Raw genomic sequence first — 23,111 nt, 5'->3', positions numbered from 1 at the left:
GCCATGGGAAACCATCTCCCAAGACCTGTTGCCACCAGACACTGCCAGAAGAGGCCACAGAAGCATCTCCCCCACCTTTACTGTCCTTACTTTGGAAGATATTTTCACCAGGATCTAATAGGTAGAAGATGCAATTATGCAATTAAATCTCATATAGACAGAGATAATAAGATCTCCCACCAATTTTCAATTTCCAGACCCGTTCTCATTTGCCAGAAATAAAATCATAGTGCCCCTTCTGTTTAATGGGGGGAAGTTTTGTCTAAAACAGCATGTGTTTGGAGTCCCCCTGGGATATCAGGAGAGTTAGGGGATCAGATGAAGGTCACAAGGGTTATAGGAACTGCTGCCTGGCAGTCTCGGAGTGATGGCATTCGGACTAGGGGAGCCGTGGTTTCCCCATGAAGCTGGCCTGGAACTTGATCTGGCTCCTTCTGCAGTGCAAGGGTTCCTGGTGGAATCTGGGTTTGCAGAGTGTGCCTGGGGACAGCCATTCATGGGGCCAGAGTGCCCCTGGAGCCAGAGGGGACCTGTTTGTTCATTCTTTCATTCATTTGGCAGTCAGCCATTTAGTCCACACCTACTCTGAGCCAGGCATTGCACAAAGTCCTGAGGATTGAACATTTAAGGAGATGAATTTGTGAAATAGTGAAACAAAAGTGTTTCAGGTACTCTTGTTATTATCTTGTTATCAACTGCCTTTTTGAATATACCCATTATAGTAGGTATAAAGTGGTATCTCATTGTGGTTTTGATTTGCATTTCTTTGATGGCTAATGGTTTTCAAGCATCTTTTCATATACTTATTGGCTATTTGTGTATCTTCTTTAGAGAAATGTCTATTCCAATCCTTTGCATTTTTTTAAAAGTTGGATTATTTGTATTTTTCTTATTGAGTTGTAAGGGTTCTTTATATATTCTGGATGTAAGTCCCTTATTGGATATATAATTTTATCCTATCCTATAGGTTGTCTTTTCACATCATTGATAGAGTCTTTTTTTTTAATTTTTTTAAGATTTTATTTATTTATTTGACAGAGAGAGAGAGCACAAGTAGGCAGAGTGTCAGGCAGAGGGAGAGGGAGAAGCAGACTCCCTGCTGAGCAGGGAGCCCGATGCGGGGCTCCATCCCAGGACCCTGGGGTCATGACCTGAGCCGAAGGCAGACGCTTAACAGACTGAGCCACCCAGGCGCCCCGATAGAGTCTTTGAGGTACAAAGTTTTTTCATTTTCGTGAGTTCCAATTTATCTATTTCTTTTGTCACTTGTGCTTTTGGTGTCATATCTAAGAAACTATTGCTTAGCCCAAGGTCATGAAAATTTACACTGTTTACATGTAAGAGTTTTATAAATTTACCACTTAAATTTAGGGTGTTGATCTTTTTTGAGTTAGTTTTTGTATATGATGTGAGGTAGGAATCTAACTTTACTCTTTTGCATGTGCATATCCAGTTGTCCCAGCTGTTTGTTGAATAGACCATTCTTTTCTCCATTGATTTGTCTTGAAACCCTTGTCCAAAATCAATTGACTGTAAATATAACTGTTTATTTCTGAACTCTCAATTCTATTCCATTGCTCTATATTTCTATCCTTATGTCAGTACTACAATGTCTTGATTATTGTAGTTTTGTAGTAAGTTTTGAAGTTGAGAAGTGTGAATCCAACTTTTTTCCTTTTTTTAAAATTTTATTTTATTATGTTATGTTAATCACCATGCATTACATCATTAGTTTTTGATGTAGTGTTCCATGATTCATTGTTTGCGTATAAATACCCAGTGCTCCACTCAATACGTGCCCTCCTTAATACCCATCACTAGGCTAACACATTCCCCCCACCCCCTTCCCCTCTAAAACCCTGTTTGTTTCTCGGAGTCTATAGTCTCTCATGGTTTGTCTCCCCCTCCGATCTCCCCTGCTTCATTTTCCCCTTCCTACTATCTATTTTTTGTTAACATATAATGTATTATTTCCAACTTTTTTTCCAAGATTGTTTGGTTATTCTTGGTCCTTACACTTACATGGATTTTTGGATCAGCTTGCCAATTCTTGCAAAGAAAGCAGCTGGGATTTTGATAAAAATTGGATTGAATCTGTAGATCAATTTTGAAAGTTTTGCTTAGCAGTATTAAGTCTTCCAATCTATAAACATGGGATGTCTTTCCTGTGTTTAGTATACAAGTCTTGAACTTCTTTTGTTCAATTTATTTGTAAGTATTTTATTCTTTTGAAGCTGTTGTCAATGGACTTGTTTTCTTAGTTTTATTTTTTTTGAGTGTTCATTTCTAGTATTTAGAAATATGATTGATTTTTGTATATCAGTCTTATATCCTGCAGCCTTGCTGATCTCAGTTCTTTGGTTCTGATTGTGTGTGTGTGTGTGTGTGTATGTTTATTCCTTAGAATTTTCAATATACAATATCATGTTTTCTCTAAATAGAGACAGTTTTACTTTTTCCTTTCCAATCGAGATGCTTTTTTAGTTCTTGTTCCTGTCTAATTGCCCTGGCAAGAGCCTTCAGTACAATGCCGAATAGTAATGGTAAGAATGACAATCTTCTTATGTCAGTGATATCTGAGGAGAAAGCATTCATCCTTTCACGATTAAGTATGATGTTGAGAAAGCTGAGAAAGTTCCCTTCTGTTCCTAATTTGCTGAGTATATATATCATGAAAAGGTGTTGGATTTTATCAAATGCTTTTTCTTTATTGAGATGATCGTGTGATCTTTGTCCTTTAGCCTATTAATATTCTGTATTACATTGATTGATTTTTCATATGTTCAACCAACCTTGCACTCCTGGCATAAGTCACACTTTGTTATGCTATACATAATCTTTTTTTATATGTTGCTGGATTTTTTGCTGATATTTTGTTGAGGATTTTTTCATCTGTATTCATAAAAATATTGATGTATAGTTTTATTTTATTGTGATATATTTTTTCTGTGATATATTTTTTGTTGCAATACCTGTGAAGCCATCTAAACCTGTGCTTTTCTTTGTGGAAAGTTTTTGATTACTGATCCAAAATTTTTGCTCCTTATAGGTTTGTTTTCTATTTCTTTGTGAGTCAGTTTTTGTATGTTCTATCTAGGAATTTTTCCATTTCCTTTAGGTTATCCAATTTGTTGCCATACCATTGTTCTCAGTATTCCTTTATGATCCTTTTTATGTCTGTATTGACCTCCTCTTTCATTTTAGTAATTTGAATCTTATGTTTTTTTCTTGGTCAGTCTAAAAGTTTGTTAATTTTGTTGATCTTTTCAGATAACCAGCTTTGAGTTTTATTAATTTTTCTTTGTTGTTTTTATATTTCATTTGTTTCCTCTCTTGACTGTATTATTTCCTTCATTTTGCTTACTTGGGCTTAGTTGTTTTTTTTTTTCTAATTTCTTAAGAGGTTATTGATTTGTGATACTTCTTCATTTTTTTAATATACGTGTTTATAAATTTACCCTTAAGCACTGCTTTCACTGCATCTCCTAAGTTTTGGTGTGTGTGTTTTCATTTTAATTCACCTCTAAGTATTTTCTTATATCTCTTGAACCTCCTCATTTTTTTTTGTACCCCAGATTAGATCATCTCAATCTCAGGCAGTCTCAAACTTATCTTCAAGTTACTTGATTTTTTCTTCTGCCAATTCATATTTGCTGTTAAGTTTTTTAGTGATTTTTTTTTCATTTCAGTTATTTTTCAAGTCCACAATTTCTACTTGGTTCTTTTTCTTAATTTCTTTCCCTTTGTTGATATTCTCTGGTGAAATATCACTCTCATACTTTTCCTGAATAATTTAGACATGGTTACCTTTAGTTCTTTGATCATATTTATTTTTTAATAAAGATTTATTTATTTTAGAGAGAGAGAGAGAGAGAGAGAAAACGCATGAGCAGGGGGAGGAACAGAGGGAGAGGGAGAGAATCCTCAAGCCAACTCCCTGCTGAGTGTGGAGCCCAATGTGGGGCTCGATCCCAGGACCCTGATATCATGACCTGAGTCAAAATTAAGAGTCGGACACTTAACTGACTAAGCCACCGAGGTGCCCCTGGTCATGTTTATAATAGCTAATTTAAAGTCATTGTTCAGTAAGTCTGGTATATAGTATTTCTCAGGGACAGTTTCTATTGATTGCTATTTTCCCCTGTGTGAGTCATTTTTCTATTTCTTTACATGTCTCATAATTTTTTAAAGTGGACTTTTCAGATAATATAATGTGGCAACTCTGAAAATCAGATCTCTCCTTACCCTGGGTTTGTTGTTGTGTCTGTTTGTTTGTTTAGTGACTTTTCTGGACTAATTCTGTAAATCTGTATTCTTTGTAATGTATGAGTCCTGAAATTCTTCTTGGTTAGTTTAGTTGTCAGCTAATTGGGCAGAGATTTCCTTGATGCTTTGAATCAATAAGTCTCCCAGCCTTTGCCAAAGGGCTCTGTGTTTGAGGATGTTTTCAGTGCTACAGCAGGCAGTTTACACTTCTTAGTCTTCACTTCTTACTTGCTCGGTTCCTGAACATTCATCAAGAGATGAGAGATTAGAGTCTTTTTATTTCTTTCCTGAGCATACACACAACTCTGTGTATGCACACAGCTTTGTAGATTCCCAGGCATATATTGAAGCTTTTCAAAACCTCCCATAGACATCGCATTTCTCAGTTTTCCTTTTAAATATTTTGACCAACCTCTTGTTATCTTTAATTAGAAGTTGTTTTTTTTTTAAAGATTTTATTTATTTATTTGACAGAGAGAGAGAGTGAGAGCAGGAACACAAGCAGGGGGAGTGGGAGAGGGAGAAGCAGGCTTCCCGCTGAGCAGGGAACCCGATGCGGGGCTCGATCCCAGGACCCCGGGATCATGACCTGAGCTGAAGGCAGAAGCTTAACGACTGAGCCACCCAGGCGCCCTACATCATTAGTTTTTGATGTAGTGTTCCATGATTCATTGTTTGTGCATAACACCCAGTGCTCCATGCAGAATGTGCCCTCTTTAATACCCATCACCAGGCTAACCCATCCCCCTACCCTCCTCCCCTATAGAATCCTCAGTTTGTTTTTCAGAGTCCATCGTCTCTCATGGTTCGTCCCCCACTCTGACTTACTCCCATTCATTCTTCCTCTCCTGCTATCTTCTTCTTTTTCTTTTTTCTTAACATATGTTGCATTATTTGTTTCAGAAGTACAGATCTGTAATTCAACAGTCTTGCACAATTCACAGCGCTCACCATAGCACATACCCTACCCAATGTCTATCACCCAGCCACCCCATCCCTCCCACCCCCCACCACTCCAGCAACCCTCAGTTTGTTTCCTGAGATTAAGAATTTCTCATATCAGTGAGGTCATATGATACATGTCTTTCTCTGATTGACTTATTTCACTCCGCATAAAACCCTCCAGTTCCATCCACGTGGTTGCAAATGGCAAGATCTCATTCCTTTTGATGGCTGCATAATATTCCATTGTGTATATATATCACTTCTTTATCCATTCATCTGTCGATGGACATCTTGGCTCTTTCCACAGTTTGGCTATTGTGGACATTGCTGCTTTAAACATCAGGGTGCACATACCCCTTCGGATCCCTACATTTGTATCTTTGTGGTAAATACCCAGTAATGCAATTGCTGGATTGAATGGTAGCTCTATTTTCAACTGTTTGAGGAACCTCCATCCTGTTTTCCAGAGGGGTTGCACCAGCTTGCATCCCCACCAACAGTGTAGGAGGGTTCCCCTTTCTCGGCATCCCTGCCAACATCTCTTGTTTCCTGACTTGTTAATTTTAGCCATTCTGACTGGTGTGAGGTGGTATCTCATTGAGGTTTTGATTTGCATTTCCCTGATGCCGAGCGATGTTGAGCACTTTTTCATGTGTCTGTTGGCCATGTGGATGTCTTCTTTGGAAAAATGTCTGTTCATGTCTTCTGCCCATTTCTTCATTGGATCATTTGTTCTTTGGGTGTTGAGTTTGATAAGTTCTTTATAGATTTTGGATACTAGCCCTTTATCTGATATGTCATTTGCAAATATTTCTCCCATTCTGTTGGTTGTCTTTTGGTTTTGTGGACTGTTTCTTTTGCTGTGCAAAAGCTTTGTATCTTGATGAAATCCCAATAGTTCATTTCTGTCCTTGCTTCCCTTGCCTTTGGCAATGTTTCTAGGAAGAAGTTGCTGTGGCTGAGGTTGAAGAGGTTGCTACCTGTGTTCTCCTTTAGGATTTTGATGGACTCCTGTCTCACGTTTAGGTCTTTCAACCATTTGGAGTCTATTTTTGTGTGTGGTGTAAGGAAATGGTCCAGTTTCATTCTTCTGCATGTGGCTGTCCAATTTTCCCAACACCATTTGTTGAAGAGACTGTCTTTTTGCCATTGGACATTCTTTCCTGCTTTGTCAAAGATAAGTTGACCATAGAGTTGAGGGTCCATTTCTGGGCTCTCGATTCTGTTCCATTGATCTATGTGTCTGTTTTTGTGCCAGTACCACACTGTCCTGATGATGACAGCTTTGTAATAGAGCTGGAAGTCCGGAATTGTGATGCCGCCAGCTTTGCTTTTCTTTTTCAACATTCCTCTGGCTATTCGGGGTCTCTTCTGGTTCCATACAAATTTTAGGATTATTTGTTCCATTTCTTTGAAAAAAGTGGATGGTATTTTGATGGGGATTGCATTGAATGTGTAGATTGCCCTAGGTAGCATGGACATCTTCACAATGTTGGTTCTCCCAATCCATAAGCATGGAATGTTTTTCCATTTCTTTGTGTCTTCTTCAATTTCTTTCATGAGTATTTTATAGTTTTCTGAGTACAGATCCTTTGCCTCTTTGGTTAAATTTATTCCTAGGTATCTTATGGCTTTGGGTGCAATTGTAAATGGGATCAACTCCTTGATTTGTCTCTCTTCTGTCTTGTTGTTGGTGTATAGGAATGCCACTGATTTCTGGGCATTGATTTTATATCCTGCTACTTTACTGAATTCCTGTATGAGTTCTAGCAGTTTTGGGTTGGAGTCTTTTGGGTTTTCCACATACAGTATCATATCATCTGCAAAGAGTGAGAGTTTGACTTCCTCTTTGCCTATTTGGATGCCTTTGATTTCTTTTTGTTGTCTGATTGCTGTGGCTAGGACTTCTAATACTGTGTTGAATAGCAGTGGTGAGAATGGACATCCCTGCCGCATTCCTGACCTTAGGGGAGAAGCTCTCAGCTTTTCCCCATTGAGAATGATATTCGCTGTAGGTTTTTCATAGATGGCTTTTATAATACTGAGGTATGTACCCTCTATCCCTATACTCTGAAGAGTTTTGATCAAGAAAGGATGCAGTACTTTGTCAAATGCTTTTTCTGCATCTATTGAGAGGATCATATGATTCTTGTTCTTTCTTTTGTTAATGTATTGTATCACGTTGATTGATTTCCGGATGTGGAACCAACCTTGCAGCCCAGGGATAAATCCCACTTGGTCGTGGTGAATAACCCTTTTAATGTACTGTTGGATCCTCTTGGCTAGTATTTTGGTCAGAATTTTTGCATCCATGTTCATCAAGGATATTGGTCTGTAATTCTCCTTTTTGTTGGGGTCTTTGGTTTTGGGATCAAGGTAATGCTGGCCTCATAAAATGACTTTGGAAGTTTTCCTTCCAGTTCTATTTTTTGGAACAGTTTGAGGAGAATAGGTATTAATTCTTCTTGAAATGTCTGATAGAATTCCCCTGGGAAGCCATCTGGCCCTGGGCTTTTGTTTGTTGGGAGATTTTTGATGACTGCTTCAATTTCCTTAGTGGTTATAGGTCTGTTCAGGTTTTCTATTTCTTCCTCGTTCAATTTTGGTAGTTGATACATCTCTAGGAACGCATCCATTTCTTCCAGGTTATCTAATTTGCTGGCATAGAGTTGCTCATAATATGTTGTTCTTATAATTGTTTGTATTTCTTTGGTGTTGGTTGTGATCTCTCCTCTTTCATTCATGATTTTGTTGATTTAGGTAATTTCTCTTTTCTTTTTGGTAAGTCTGGCCAGGGGTTTATCAATCTTGTTCATTCTTTCAAAGAACCAGGTCCTAGTTTTCGTTGATCTGTTCTACTGTTCTTTTGGTTTCTAGTTCATTGACTTCTGCTCTGATCTTTATGATTTCTCTTCTCCTGCTGGGTTTAGGCTTTATTTGTTGTTCTTTCTCCAGCTCCTTTAGGTGTAGGGTTAGGTTGTGTATTTGAGACCTTTCTTGTTTCTTGAGAAAGGCCTGTATTGCTATATACTTTCCTCTCAGGACTGCCTTTGCTGTATCCCAAAGATTTTGAACAGTTGTGTTTCCATTTTCATTGGTTTCTATGAAATTTTTTAATTCTTCCTTAATTTCCTATTTGACCCATTCGTTCTTTAGTAGGATGCTCTTTAGCCTCCACGTATTTGAGTTCTTTCCGACTTTCCTCTTGTGATTGAGTTCTAGCTTCAAAGCATTGTGGTCTGAAAATATTCAGGGAATAATCCCAATCTTTTGGTACCGGTTGAGACCTGATTTGTGACCTAGGATGTGATCTATTCTGGAGAATGTTCCATGGGCACTAGAGAAGAATGTGTATTCCATTGCTTTGGGATGGAATGTTCTGAATATGTCTGTCAAGTCCATTTGGTCGAGTGTGTCATTTAAAGTCTTTATTTCCTTGTTGATCTTTTGCTTAGATGATGTGTCCATTTCAGTGAGGGCGGTGTTAAAGTGCCCCACTATTATTGTATTGTTGTCAATGTGTTTCTTCACTTTTGTTATATTAATTGCCTTATATCCTTGGCTGCTCCCATGTTAGGGGCATAGATATTTACAATTGTTAGATATCCTACCTTTAAGTAGGATAGAGTGTTCTTCCTCATCTCTTATTACAGTCTTTGGTTTAAAATCTAATTTGTCGGATATAAGGATTGCCACCCCAGCTTTCTTTAGGTGTCCATTACCATGGTAAATGGTTTTCCACCCCCTCACTTTCAATCTGGGGGTGTCTTTGGGTCTAAAATGAGTCTCTTGCAGACAGCAATCGATAGGTCTTGTTTTTTAATCCAATCTGATAGCCTGTGTCTTTTGATTGGGGCATTTAGCCCATTTCCATTCAGGGTAACTATTGAAAGGTATGAATTTAGTGCCATTGTATTGCCTGTAAGGTGACTGTTACTGTATATTGTCTGTGTTCCTTTCTGATCTATGCTGCTTTTAGGCTCTCTCTTTGCTTAGAGGACCCCTTTCAATATTTCTTGGAGGGCTGGTTTCGTGTTTGCAAATTCCTTTAGTTTTTGTTTGTCCTGGAAGCTTTTTATCTCTCCTTCAATTTTCAATGACAGCCTAGCTGGATATAGTATTCTTGGCTGCATATTTTTCTCGTTTAGTGCTCTGAAGATATCTTGCCAGTCCTTTCTGGCCTGCTAGGTCTCTGTGGATAGGTCTGTTGCCAATCTAATATTTCTACCATTGTAGGTTACATATCTCTTCCCCCGAGCTCCTTTCAGGATTTTCTCTTTGTCTCTGAATCTTGTAAGTTTTACTATTAGATGTCGGGGTGTTGACCTATTATTATTGATTTTGAGAAGGGTTCTCTGTGCCTCCTGGATTTTGATGCCTGTTTCCTTCCTCACATTAGGGAAGTTCTCTGCTATTATTTGCCCCAATATACCTTCTGCCCCTCTCTCTCTTTCTTCTTCTTCTGGGATCCCAATTATTCTAATGTTGTTTCATCTTATCGTATCACTTATCTCTCGAAATCTGCCCTCGTGATCCTGTAGTTGTTTATCTCTCTTTTTCTTAGCCTCTTTATTTTTCCATCATTTGGTCTTCTATATCGCTGATTCTCTCTTCTGCTTCAGTTATCCTAGCAGTTAGTGCCCCCATTTTTGATTGCACCTCATCAATAGCCTTTTTGATTCCGACTCGGTTAGATTTTAGTTCTTTTATTTCTCCAGAAAGGATTTCTCTAAAAGCTTCCACGTTTTTTTCAAGCCTAGCTAGTATCTTTAAAGTCGTGATTCTGAACTCTAGGTCCGACGTCATAGTAATATCCGTATTGAGTAGGTCCCTGGTAGACAGTACTACCTCTTGTTTTTTTTGCTGAGGTGATTTTTTTCGTCTTGTCATTTTGTCCAGAGGAGAATAGATGAATGAGAGAACAAAATCCTAACAGGTTGACAATGTCCCCAGCAAATATACTGTATACAAATCAGAAAAGACCTGAAACCAGGGGAAAATAAAGGGAAAGAAAGAAAAAAGAAAGAGAAAAAAAGAAGATAAAAACAAAAACAGAACAATACAAAAAAAGCAGAATATGATCAAGTATGATCAGGCTAGTGCATAGATCAGTGCCACACACTAGATTTTGGGCATATTGTGGTCTGTTAGAAAAAAGTGCCTCCTAAAATTTTAAAGGAAGAAAGACATATATGTACAAAATAAGGGTGGATACAATGAAGGGATGGAAGATGAATGCAAAGATGAAAATTATAAAAGACTTCATAAAAGGGATTGATAAGGTAAGAAGTTGTTTGAAAAAAGAAAGAAGATTAAAAAAAAAAGGAGAGAATGTGATCAGGCAGGAGACTAGAACATAGCCATACACTAGTGATTTAGGGTATATTTTGATCTGTTAGAAGAAAATGTATCTCAAAATTTTAAGGAGAGAACAACTTATATATATATGCCAAAATTAAGGTAACTACTATGAAGGGATAAAATATGACTCTAAAAATGAAAAATAAAAAATGTTTTTTTAAAAAAGGGATTGATAAGATGTTGGTTGAAAAAGGGAAAAAGAAAAATTAAAAAAAAACAGTTAAAAAAATTAACTTTGATGAACTAATGAATCATGGTAAAAAAAAAAGCCATGAATTCTATGTGCAGTATTCCCCTAGCGCTGGAGTTCTCCCGTTCTCCTTGATCGGTAAACTTAGTCTTGGCTTGCTGGCTGTTCGTGCTCATCTTCTGGGGGAGGGGCCTGTTGCTGTGGTTCCCAAATGTCTTTGCCGGAGGCTGAATTGCCCCGCCCTTGTGAGTCCGGGCTAAGCAGGCTGCTCGGGTTTGCTCTCAGGAGCTTTTGTTCCCTGCAAGCTCTCGGTACAGCTTTGGAGGACCAGGGCGAAAATGGTGGCCTCCCAATCTCCACCCGGAGGAGCTGAGAACTCGGGGCCCCGCTCCTCAGTGCGCCCCTGGAGAAAAGCTGTCAATCACTCCCGTCTCCCTGGTCTCCGGCCGCACTCTGTGCTCACCTGGCCTGTGACCGAGCGTTTATATCTCTGGCACCCGACCCCCGTGTGGAGTCTCCAAACCCAGCAGATCCCTGCTGTGCGTTCCCGCGCCGCTCCTCCCAGGCGAGAAAGGGGAGTTTCCCCGGCTCTGCCGCTTGTTGGGTCCCTGCTGGAGGAGCAGTGGCCTGACTGGGCCGCGGATCATAGTTTATGGCAACCCCGAGCTGAGAACCCGTGCCTCGGCTCCCTCTCTGCAGCCGGCTTCCCCGCTCCGATACCTGGGAGCTCGGGCGCACTCAGGCACCCCCGGTCTTTCTGTGACCCCAAGGGTCCTGAGACCACACTGTCCCGGGAGGATTCCACCCCCCGCTTAGCCACTGCAGCGACGTCCCTCAGCGGAGCCAACTTCTAAAAGGTCCGATTTAGTGCTCCGCGGCTCTATCACTTGCCAGAAGCAGCCGATGGAGGCCCCCTCCCCCGCCGTCTATCCTCCCGAATATCGCCTCGGATTCACTTCTCCCCTCCTCCTACCTTCCAGGAAGTGGTCGCTTCTCTGTTCAGAGAGTTGTTGCTACTCTCCTCTTCGATCTCCTGTTGAGTTCATAGGTGTTCAGAATGGTTTGATCCCTATTCAGCTGAATTCCTGAGACCAGACGAAATCTAGGTCTCCTACTCCTCCGCCATCTTGCTCCTTTAATTAGCAGTTTTACTCTGTGCCTTTTCTGGGCCCCCTTTTGTGTTCATTCTACTCCTAACTTGTAGAGCCCTGTGCACTTCCTAGACTGAGCATTGCTCACTCTCTATGTGAGGTAGTTTGTTCACTTGCATGTTTCCCTTACTAAATTATGATGCTCGTGGAGACCAGTGATCAATATTTTTTTTTTTTTTTGCATCTGAAAATGTATAATATAATCCCACATGTCTCTGGAACAAATGGCTGTTTATGGACTCTGTAACTTAAGGAAAATTCCTCATCCATAGGATATGCAGTGTTTACCATGTTGCATTTAAAGTTCTTATTTAGCACTTAGAATAGGAATTCTTTTTGGATGAACCTTTCTTTGCAACCTCTCACCTGTCAGGCATGTACTTGAAATGTGGGGATTATTTATGTTTTTGAAATATGCTGAACATCCTTCAGTTCCTGATGCTGGTTTGACAAGGCTGCTGACTCTGGGCTGAACAGAGCTGACCTTTTCAAACCAAGCCATATCTGTTACTAAAAGCTTGGTATCATTTACTAGGAAGTATAGATTTGCCCATTGGAACATGGGACAGAAGGCAATCTGCTTCACATTCCTTAGTGTAGCCCAAGTAGATGTGATGTGAAATTGACATTTCTTCCAAATTGACATTTGGAAATAAAGATATATATATATATATATACACACACACATATTTTTTATGTATAATATAAATCTTAATTGCAGTAAAATATAGATAACATAAAATTTACATTGTAACCATTTTTAAATATACAGTTCAGTAGTGTTGAGTATATTCACATTGTTTTACAACCAATTTCTAAAGCATTAGTCAGGTATATGCCGCTTTTTGAAAGTTCTTGTTATGCCACTTTGCTTTTTACAAAAGACCTCCTTTAGTACCTGTTTTTGCTAATTGAAGGAAATTCAAAGAGGACTTCCATATTTACAGAAAAAAAAAAAAGGCCAAAAACGAAAATAGCACTCAGCGTTTTGTTTTGCAGTGAGCTGAGCCATTACAGGGGCAGCGTTCATCCTGAGCTGCCAGACGGGTGCTCGCAAGCTCCTTCCCTGAGAACCACACTCAGCATCTCAGCATTAAGCCATCATAGTTTTGAACTGTGTCTGTGAGCATCTGTGCTTTATTTTGATTTATTTTGTGCATCCATTAGCAAGATGTGCCCTAAGGTATCAGAAAAGTCTAAGAGAGGTTATTTTTTTGGGTCTGGGAATGCTAAAAATCTTTCCATATGAATTAGTGGTAATTGTATCTTTGCTTTACACCATTTCAGCTTTAAAAAATTTTCATAAGAACACTCTACACTCAGACATCAGGGGAAACCTGTATCTTAAATATTGAATCCTGTAACCTGAAACTTTCTTGATTATTTGAGGGTGATGAACCAGTTTGTGAGATCCTTTGAGTCTGTGTCTGTGTCCCTGATAAAGTAATCTTCATACTTCATAATAAGCATACCTATTATCAGTCATGGGGGAATCCAGAGCTAGAGGAGGGTAGGATCCATTTCTGCTAATCATAGTCAGCTTAAATTATTATATTGGTGGACCAGCAGGTTAAGGTATGGGTTAAAGGGGGCCACCTGAGTGGCTCAGTTAGTTGAGGGTTGGACTCTCAATTTCAGCTCCAGTTGTGATCTCAGGGTCCTGGGATGGAGCCCGGCATTGGGCTCTGTGCTCAGTAGGAAGTCTGCTTAGGATTTTCTCTCTCCCTCTGCCCTTCTACCCGCTCATGTGCTCTCTCTCTCTCTCAAAATAAATAAATAAAATCTTGGGAAAAAAAGATATGGGTTAGATGATGTTTGAGCCTTTTGGGTGGATTGCAATGAATTTTGCTATATGGAGACAATGTGTCACAGGAGGCAGAACACTGACTTGGGAGGAAGACCAATCTCTATCTGAATGACTAGATTTGTACCTTGGATAAATTACTGAGTCTCTCCAAGCCTGTTTCCCCATAGGAAGAATGAGACTGTGCATGTCTGTTGCCTAGTTAGGTAAGGATTTATAAAATTGCTATTATTGGCTGTCTTCCATTTGTTTGTGAAAACCAGAAATCAACTTTGTCTCCCTTTTACTTGGAATTTCCCTTTTACTTGGAATTTTTATCCCCTCCCCCCAAAAAAGCTCTCTACCATAAAAATAACATGGTTATTTCTAAAAAGCTTTATGTATGCTTAGTAATAAGTTGATGCTTTCCAGTTGTAGTTTAAAATGCTTAGAAGATGATTTTAGCTCCTTTTCAGGTGTGGAAGCAAGAGTCCTATTATTTATACATGTGCATATGCTAGTTAGAATAATTTGATTGCAAAGAACAGGAGAAGCCTGTAGCTTACTCAAGCAGAATGAGGAAATGTTGGGAAAGAGACTTGGAGGCCTCAGACATTGGAACTAGGATGGCTCTAAGGGTCTTGGTACTTGGTAGTGTGAACAGGTGGAGAACCTCTTCAAGGAGGGGACTTGAGAATTACTCGGCTCCAATTACAAACAGTCTTGGGCTACTTGGTACAAGAGTCACATTTTGGGGGAGAAAGTCTCATTGGCCTGGCATGAGTTCTGTGTCTGTACTTTGCCTGGAGTGACTAAAACTTCAAAAGGAGTGGTTCCACTAATGCCACACAAAATGTGGGGATGGATGTTCCCAAGAAGGAAGTTGGGTGGCATTACCAAATTGTTGGGGGATGGTGGATACTGGGCAGGGTAAAACAACATGTGTCTATTCTCCAAGTACAGCTTTATAGGAACTGCCTGAATTGATCAAAGCTTGGTGGGCAGAAGCCACTTTGATGTGAACAGAATAAGCACTCTCCTTCAAATTCAGAGGCTATAAGAACCCTCTCCGCACCTTTTAAATTGTTTCCGGTGTTGGAAAAGATTGGTAAAGATTTATAAAGTAGTAGATAAGATGGTGAAAGTCATGTCGTCTGAGAGATGGCTTCAGGATCTAGTGGAGTTCTGATAATTGATCTCTCAAGAGAGATATAAAGGATTCGTTCCTGCAGAGTAGGGAGGTAGAGAGCCTAGAGCCCAAACTCCACCTGGTCTGACTCCCCCTCTTTGATTTCCATCAGTACTACACAGGCACGTATTTAATCAAGCTAAGCATCAGTTTTATCATCTATAACATGGGACTGATAATTTCACTTTCAATGACATTATGTACAGCAGCTAGTGTTTTCTCTGATAAACCCAAGGTACTGATGTCTCTTCCCCCAAACTTCTCACAGCCCTCAAAAAACATTTATTCAATGCCTTCTTAACTAGGCATTGAGAAAATTGAGACTAATAATATATGGTCCCTACCCTCAAAGAGCTCTGCTGTAGGCTAGCAGCGTGAGGGGTGCCAAGGCAGAGGGGTGGGCAGTAGAAAATGAGGGCATCTAGCCTGACCAGGGAAGGTTTTCTAAAGTTGAGATGGATCCTGAACTGGGGGTTGCTGCCTAGGTGAAACGATAAGGAGGGAGACCTGACTGCTGTTATTTGGCATGATTAGAGTATTGTCATGCTCAGGGCAGGGATGGAGCTGGAGAGGTGGCCAGGGTTTTCTTGGATGGGAAGGACTTAGGATCTCAAGCCAGGAAGTTCTCTTTTCCTGGTCCTGGAAAACCTCTTTAGCAAAGTGTAGTCCTTCTGGATTATCTTTACTCTGTCCTGAAAGAAGGAGGGAGGGGAGACCAGGTGCGGACTGAATAATATTCGGGAATTTGGATGCCACGAGAAGCTGGATCAGGTTGCAGCAGGCACCATTATTTCTTTACAAATTAACAGCTGACATGGCACAGAATTCTCGAGTGCTGTAGGTTGAATATGTTTTCAGTTAGCCGGAGCTAAGCTTGAGTTTCATCGTGAATGGCTCCCTCTTGGCTATAGGACTGCCTTAAGGTTAGTAAAGATTTTTTTTTTTTTTTGGTTTCAGTTTGTAATTTTCTATCCATTTTAGGAAATACTTATTTTAAAGGGTATTTTCAATCAGTATTCCTGTCTTTCTCCCAAATCCTATAAATGAAGGAAGCCAAAATATAAACTTGAATGCAAATTCTAGGTAGTTAAAAAGAAAAACCTACTTTTCATCTGCCTTACTCCTACTTAATTTGCATTTTCCATTGAAAACTTTAAATTCAAACAGCCTTTATTTATGAGCTTAATTTCAGCAGATGCTTCATCAGCTCTTGGAATATGATCACAGGAGTTTCTCTGGGTCTCAGCAAAAGATTACTATAGTTGGTGATATACTGACTGATAAGTCTTAATGAAAAATGAACAATGGAATGTCTTCAGATTTTCTGATCTTAATTCCTGCCAAAGAAATGATAATGTTTATATTCTAGTTGAGGATTTTCTTCTCTGCAGTCTCCTTTTTTGTGTGGGTGCACTGTCAGACCTGCTAGAAATTTACTGGGATTTGATGACACATACCCATGAGACCTTCCAGTTCTCTGTAGCTACATCCTCCACTGGAAGCCAGTGAGAGTTAATCTAATCTAAGAAGCTGATACCTTTGGGGGAGGCAGATTGTATTCTGACAACCCTAAGTAGGAAGATTCTAGGACATATGCATGAGTATGTGCCAATTAAGTTAGATATTTTGGTTTAGCCAAGGGTTTCAAGTGTATAAAATTGTTTGCAATTTGAAAAGTCAGTCCCTTAAAATTTGAATAAATGTAGGTTTGCATTTCAAGTTCAACTTTGAAAACAGCATGAATAGGGACGCCTGGGTGGCTCAGTCGGTTAAGCGTCTGCCTTCAGCTCAGGTCATGATCCCAGGGTCTAGGGATCGAGTCCTGCATCGGGCTCCTTGCTTAGCAGGAGCCTGCTTCTCCCTCTGCCTGCTGCTCCCTCTGCTTGTGCTTGCTCTCTTTCTATGACAAATAAATAAATAAAATCTTAAAAAAAGAGAGAGAAAACAGCATGGACTTTAGGACTATTCTTTAACAATTGTTTTCATACACACAGAGGGAAAGATTTAGTCAGTGTGATTGCTTCTTATAATGACCCTTTGAACAGCAGTGTAGGATGTAAGTTAGGAACATAGATTCTGGAATCAAGTCTTCTCAACTTGTAGGTTGGCACAGCCACTGGTAAGGTGACATTGAGCTACTTATTTAACACTCAATGCCTCAGTTTCCCTCATTGAAACAATAAGAACTATAATAACTGTGATTCTTGAGAGACTTTAGAAGAGAGCCTGCCACCAATAACACATTTTATAAAAAATGTCAGCCAGTTGTTGTTATTAATTAATGATAATCATTATTAATATCACTTAGACCCAAATATTTGGCCAATAGAGATAGTGTTTGCAGAGAATGAATGCTAATGTAGAAATTATGTCTGAATTATGTAGGATCATTTTTAACTTTCTAAAAACAATTTCTAGTATTATTAGCATAAAGTAGAAAGAATGATAATAAAGATGACTTACAAAGTGCCAAGCACTATATATGTATTTTATAATATTACACAAAATATATAGTAAAAATTGAACCCAGTGCAAGCTGCTGTATATCCTGTAATATTCTGCATCTGTCACACATCGTGGATGCCCCAAAGCTATTATTAAATATTTTTGTATCTCTTTCTGTTCTTGTCCCTGGAGGTTTATTTATAAACTATGGACTACTGGTAAATTTTCTGTCTCATGGCCCGGCTTTATTTTTCAGACATCATGTGATTTTTCATTTGCTTTCCCCCCCAATATGAATAGTACACATATATTCTATGTATTATATATTGTATGTAATAGTATACATATATATACATACATATACATAATTTCTGATTATAGAATTAATAAATACTTAGAGGAACATAAAGAATATACTGTCTTAATAATCCCAACTCTTTCTCTATGAACTTTGGTGTAATTTTTCAACAGTATGCACCTGGTACTTTGAGAAAGTGTTCAATGAATATTTTTGAGGATACTATATGTCTTCATACCAAACAAGTTTTCTTTTCCCTGTGGCCCCAGTTGCAGTTTAGATGCTCTAAGCAGATTTGGTTCTCTCCAGAATGTCCTTCTCTTTGCATCCATAAAAGGATCTATTGGGCTTGTGCATTTACTGGACTGCTTTTCATGTCTAGTTGGATGCATTAAGTCCTATCACCAATTCTTAAGGTAGTTTGTAAAGGTGGGTATCAAAATAGAGATTCAGTCACCCAAAGTGACATTGAAAATTATCTTAAATATAATTTTAATTTTTTAGGAAAAGATTATACATTATTTCTGGATAATTTGCTAATACGATTTTTAGAAATTTAACTAGGTGAGGGCAGGTTTCCTTGGTGGTTAGGAGCACAGACTCTGCATGATCTTGGGCAAGTTATTTGCTTTCTCTTTGCTTTAGTTTCTTTCTTTTAAAAATGAGGGCAATATTAGAGCCCACTTCCTAATGAGGGAAACGTTAATATATGGAAGGTGTTTAAAATAGTGCCTGGTGTGTAGTAATTGTGGTATGTTTGCTGTTATGTACTTTGAATCTGGAGTACAGAGTTACATAATCCACACATCAAAATCATATAATTTACTCCTGTTTAAGAGAGCAGAAGAACATGTCTGTTAGTGACAGATCAGGCAATTGGGACTTACTCTTCTACTGAGGACAAATGAAAAAGCTGAATAAAATATGTGGAAAAAATAATAAAATATATCTGTTTAAGAGCATTAGAGAGTTAACAAGATAGTGAAGAATCAGAGGACCAGAGCCTTGGGGGACCATGGCCTAAGGAGAAGAGACCAACATTCGGAGCTTTCCCCTGGGGTATTTGCCAGTTTGTGAGTTTTGAGGCTGAGCAGCAATTTTGACAGTTTTCCAGGACCAGGGAGATTGGATTTAGAGGCCTGACAAAGGGGCTGACAAAACCATTTACTTTGTGTTGAGATTCCAAAAGGGTCCACTCTTGAGGTAGGGTGAACTAGATGAAGAAAGCCTGTGTAGGAACAGCAGCTGAGCTTCCAGTTTCCATTTGTTTTTTAAGATTTTATTTATTGACTTATTTTAAAGAGAGAGAGTGCTTGTGAGCAGGGAGAAGAATAGAGGGGGAGGGACGGGCAGAGGGGGAGAGAATCTGAAGCAGACTCCATGCTGAGAGTGGAGCCTGATGTGGGGCTTAGTCTCACGATGGCGAGATCATGACCTGAGCCAAAACCAAGAGTTGACAACTCAACTGACTGAGCCACCCAGGTGTCCCCAGTTGTTTCAGTTTTGAAGTTGAAGTTCAATCTTGAAGATGAGAACTCATGCCTGGCTTGCTGACACTACAGGCACCGGACACAAACAAACAAGAATCCTGAGTTATCAGACAAATTAAAAAATAACTATGTTACTATATTCAACGAGATAAAGGAAAAGATTGAAGATATAGCAGACAAAAAAAGAGAACAAGTAAGAGAGAATGAAATGGAAAACTTAGAATTGAAAAATTACCAAATTCAAAAACTTAAAAATAGAAGTTTATGGGGCCCTGGCTGGTTCAGTTGGTGGAGCATGCAACTCATGACCTTGAGAACAAAAGTTCAAATCAGTTAAAAATACATGAAGAGAAAATTAATAAACATTCAAAGAATTTTGACCTAAACTGGAAAAATATCCAGAATCAAGTATGAAAAACAAAAGGACATAAAATCAAAAGAAAGAATATGAGACATGAAGAATATAGTGAGAAGGTCTGAAATATACATGTGATTATAGTCACCAGAAAGAAAAGGAAGAAAAAAAAGAAGTATTATTAGAAGAGAAAATGCCCAAGAAATTTACAAAACTGATGGAAATTTATGAGGGCTACCGATCCAAAATTTCTTCATAAACTTTCTACAAAATAGAACATAATTACAAATCAAAACTGTGATGGCTAATTTTATGTGTCAACTTGGCTGAGCCATAGTGCCTAGATATTTGGTCAAACATTATTTTGATGCTTCTGTGACTGTCTTTCTTTGGATATGATCAACATTTAAATAGGTGGAATTTAGTGAAGTAGATGACTCTCCATAATGTGGGTGGACCTCATTCAATCAGCTGAAGGCCTTAATAGAACAAAGACTGACACTCTCACCCCTCCACCCCAAGAAAGAAGAAATTCTGCCAGAGGACTGATTGCCTTTGGACTCAAACTGTAACACTTCCCTGAATCTCCAGCCTGTCAGACTCCCCCATCAGATCTTGGAATCGCCAGGCCTCCACCATTGTGTGACCCAGTTCCTTAAAATGAATCTCTCTCACTCCCCCTCTTCTCTCTTTCCTGTTGATTCTGTTTCTCTGGAGAACCCTCACTGATACAACAACCAAAGGAGAATTCTGAAGGGAGAGAAGCGAAAGCAAGCTATTTGGGGACCCTAGGACTGGAGAAACAGTGCAGTGGCAGGGCATCTTTGGATATATGAATCAATAGCCAAAGATGACTCAGGCGCAATGTTTTCTGACCTCCAACCTATTGGTAGGCTCATTCCTTCCCCAGATTGAATAGGAGTCCTACAATAACAGCAGGTGAACATGGCACCACCCACAAGGGGAATCAATTGGGAGCCAAGTAGGGATTGGGGATTGAGTGCAAATTGGGAATTTGGAATCCGTGGAGGATCAAGTGGACACGGGAAGTGCCCTTCTTCCCTGCTGGGTCTGAGACCCCCTCATCACTGAGCAGCAAGTACCTGTGTTGAGAAACACTGTATCTCCACAGGCTGGAGGTATCTCATCACCACAGGTGCCCAGCCTAGGAAGCCTCTTCATCCCCATGGGGCTGATACCTTTCTCCCCACCTCAACATGCTGAGAGGAATCCTGCCATATGAGGCAGCTTAGTCCTGGAAGCCTTTTCAGTTCCACAGGTGGAGTCTTCCTTACCCTACTGAGAGGCACCTGGCATTCTGGTCTAGGGAAACACAGTGCACCCCCTCATGCAGCACAACAGACCAGTGTGAGCCTCAGTGGCACTAAATAAGCCACGTGGATTTTTGAAGGCTATGAAAATTAAATTTTCATTGGCCCATTAGTCTAAAAAAGTAGGATGGGGCCTCGTGCTAAATAAAGCTAAACAGAGGAACTGACTGTTACAACAAAATAACTAAATAGGACCCAGAGTCTCCTAGCATAATAGCCAAAATGTCCAGGATACAAATGAAAAACACTCTTCATACCAAGAAATGGGATATTGCAATTTGAATGAGAGAAGACAATTAACTGATACTAATGTGGAGATGAATCAGATGTTGGAAATATCTGAAAAGAATTTTAAAGCAGCCATTATAAAAATACTTCAATAAGTAATAACACATCCACCTGAAACAAATGAAAAATAGGAAATGACAATAAAGAGGGTTACAAAAAAGAAATTACAGAACTGAAAAATATAACAATGGAAAGAAAAAAATTTGCTGGATGAACACAGAACTGTAGTGGAGATGACAGAGGATCAGTCAGTGAACATGAGGACAGATCAATAGAATTTGCCCAATCTGAAAAGCAGAGAGAAAACAGACAAAAAAAAAAAAAAAAAAGAGCAGATCCCCAAGGACTTATGGGACAATAACACAACACAAGACCAACATGTTTAAGGGTAGGGGCAGGAGAAAGCAAGATGTATTCTGATAAGTAACTCAGTGTGGTTGGTTCATAGAGATCCAGAAGGAAGGTCAAAATCAAGCCCAGAGAGAGCAGGTTAGGATGAGGTCTTCAAGGGTCTTGGTGGTAAGCCAAGTCCTCTGAAATTTATTCCCAAAGCTGTAGGGAATGATGAAAGAATTTTATGCATGGGGGTAACTTGATCAGTTTATGTCTTTTAAAATAGAATATGTATATATAATATACATTATATATATACACAATAATATACATATTATATATATATATACACACATATATACACACACATAAAATTTAAATTTAAAATATTGAATACACAATACATTTAAATCTTTCAAAATTTAAAAGCATTAAAAGTATACTTCACACCACTGACCACAACTACCATCTCTTTAGGTAACTCATGCTACTGGGTATTTCCTATGAATTTTTCCAGTTATTTACGTATATACAAGCAAATGTATGTACACATATATACATTAGGGACATATATTTCATTCCTCTCTTTTTATACAAATAATGGAATAGTATACCTACTGTTCTGCACCTTGCTTTTTGTGCCTATCATTTTGCACCCTGTACTTAACCCTATATTTGAAGAATTTTCTGTATCAATTCATAAAGTTTCTCCTTTTTTTCCCTACCAGGTGCATCGCTTTCCATTGTATAGCTATCCCATCATTATTTTTCACTTAGTTCTCTAATGATCTTTCTAAATACGTCATTTTGCATAAATGTATGTGTATTATCTCTGTAGGATAAATTCTTAGAGATGCAATTCCTGAATGAAAGGATTATCTATCTATCTATCTATCTATCTATCTATCTATCTATCATCTATCTATCTATCTATCTATCATCTATCTATTTATTATCTATCTATAATATTGATATTGGCAAGTTGCCCTCTATAGAGGGCATAGAGATGGTACATTTACAATCCTAACAGCAACATATGAGAGTGCCCATTTCCTCACAGACTTACCAGCACCTTTGATACTAAGCTTTTGACTCTGCAAATCTGATAGGTGAAAGAAGTCTTTCAATTTGCATTTGTCTTTTTATGTGCTTGATAGGTTTATGAGCCATTTATTGTTCTTTCTGTGCACTCTATTTCTTCTGATTTTTATTACTCTCTTTGTCCATTTTTCTATTAGGTTTTTGCTCTTTTTTTTCTTATCCAGTTGTGAAAGTTTTTATATTGAGGGAAATTATCTTTTTGTCTTTGATGTAGGTTGCAATTTTTTTCCTCTTTGTCACTTAACTCTGCTCATAATGTTTTGATTTTTTATTATGCAGACATTTCAAATTTTATGTTGAATTTATCCATTATCTTCAATGGCTTCTGAATTTTGTGTCATCTTTAGGAATGCTTTTCTCACCCTGAGATTATGAAAGAATTTTCTCCTGTTTTCTTTTATTACCTTTATGATTTTATTTTTTTTACCTTTAAGTTAGTTATGCATTTTGGAATTATTCTGGTGGTATGTGAGGTATGCTTATGTTACTCATTATTTTTGTAGCTTAAAAAAGTTAAAAAGTTTAGGGGTGCCTGGGTGGCTCATTTGGTTAAGTGTCCAACTCTTGATTTCAGCTCAGGTCATG

This window comes from Eumetopias jubatus, unplaced genomic scaffold (assembly GCF_037043125.1).
Source record: "Eumetopias jubatus isolate StellerSeaLion01/CBP00866 unplaced genomic scaffold, mEumJub1_p1.0 scaffold_1, whole genome shotgun sequence".
In the NCBI taxonomy this organism is placed as follows: Eukaryota; Metazoa; Chordata; class Mammalia; order Carnivora; family Otariidae; genus Eumetopias; species Eumetopias jubatus.
The sequence above is the reverse complement of the archived record's forward strand: the minus strand, read 5'-3'. Positions refer to the sequence as shown.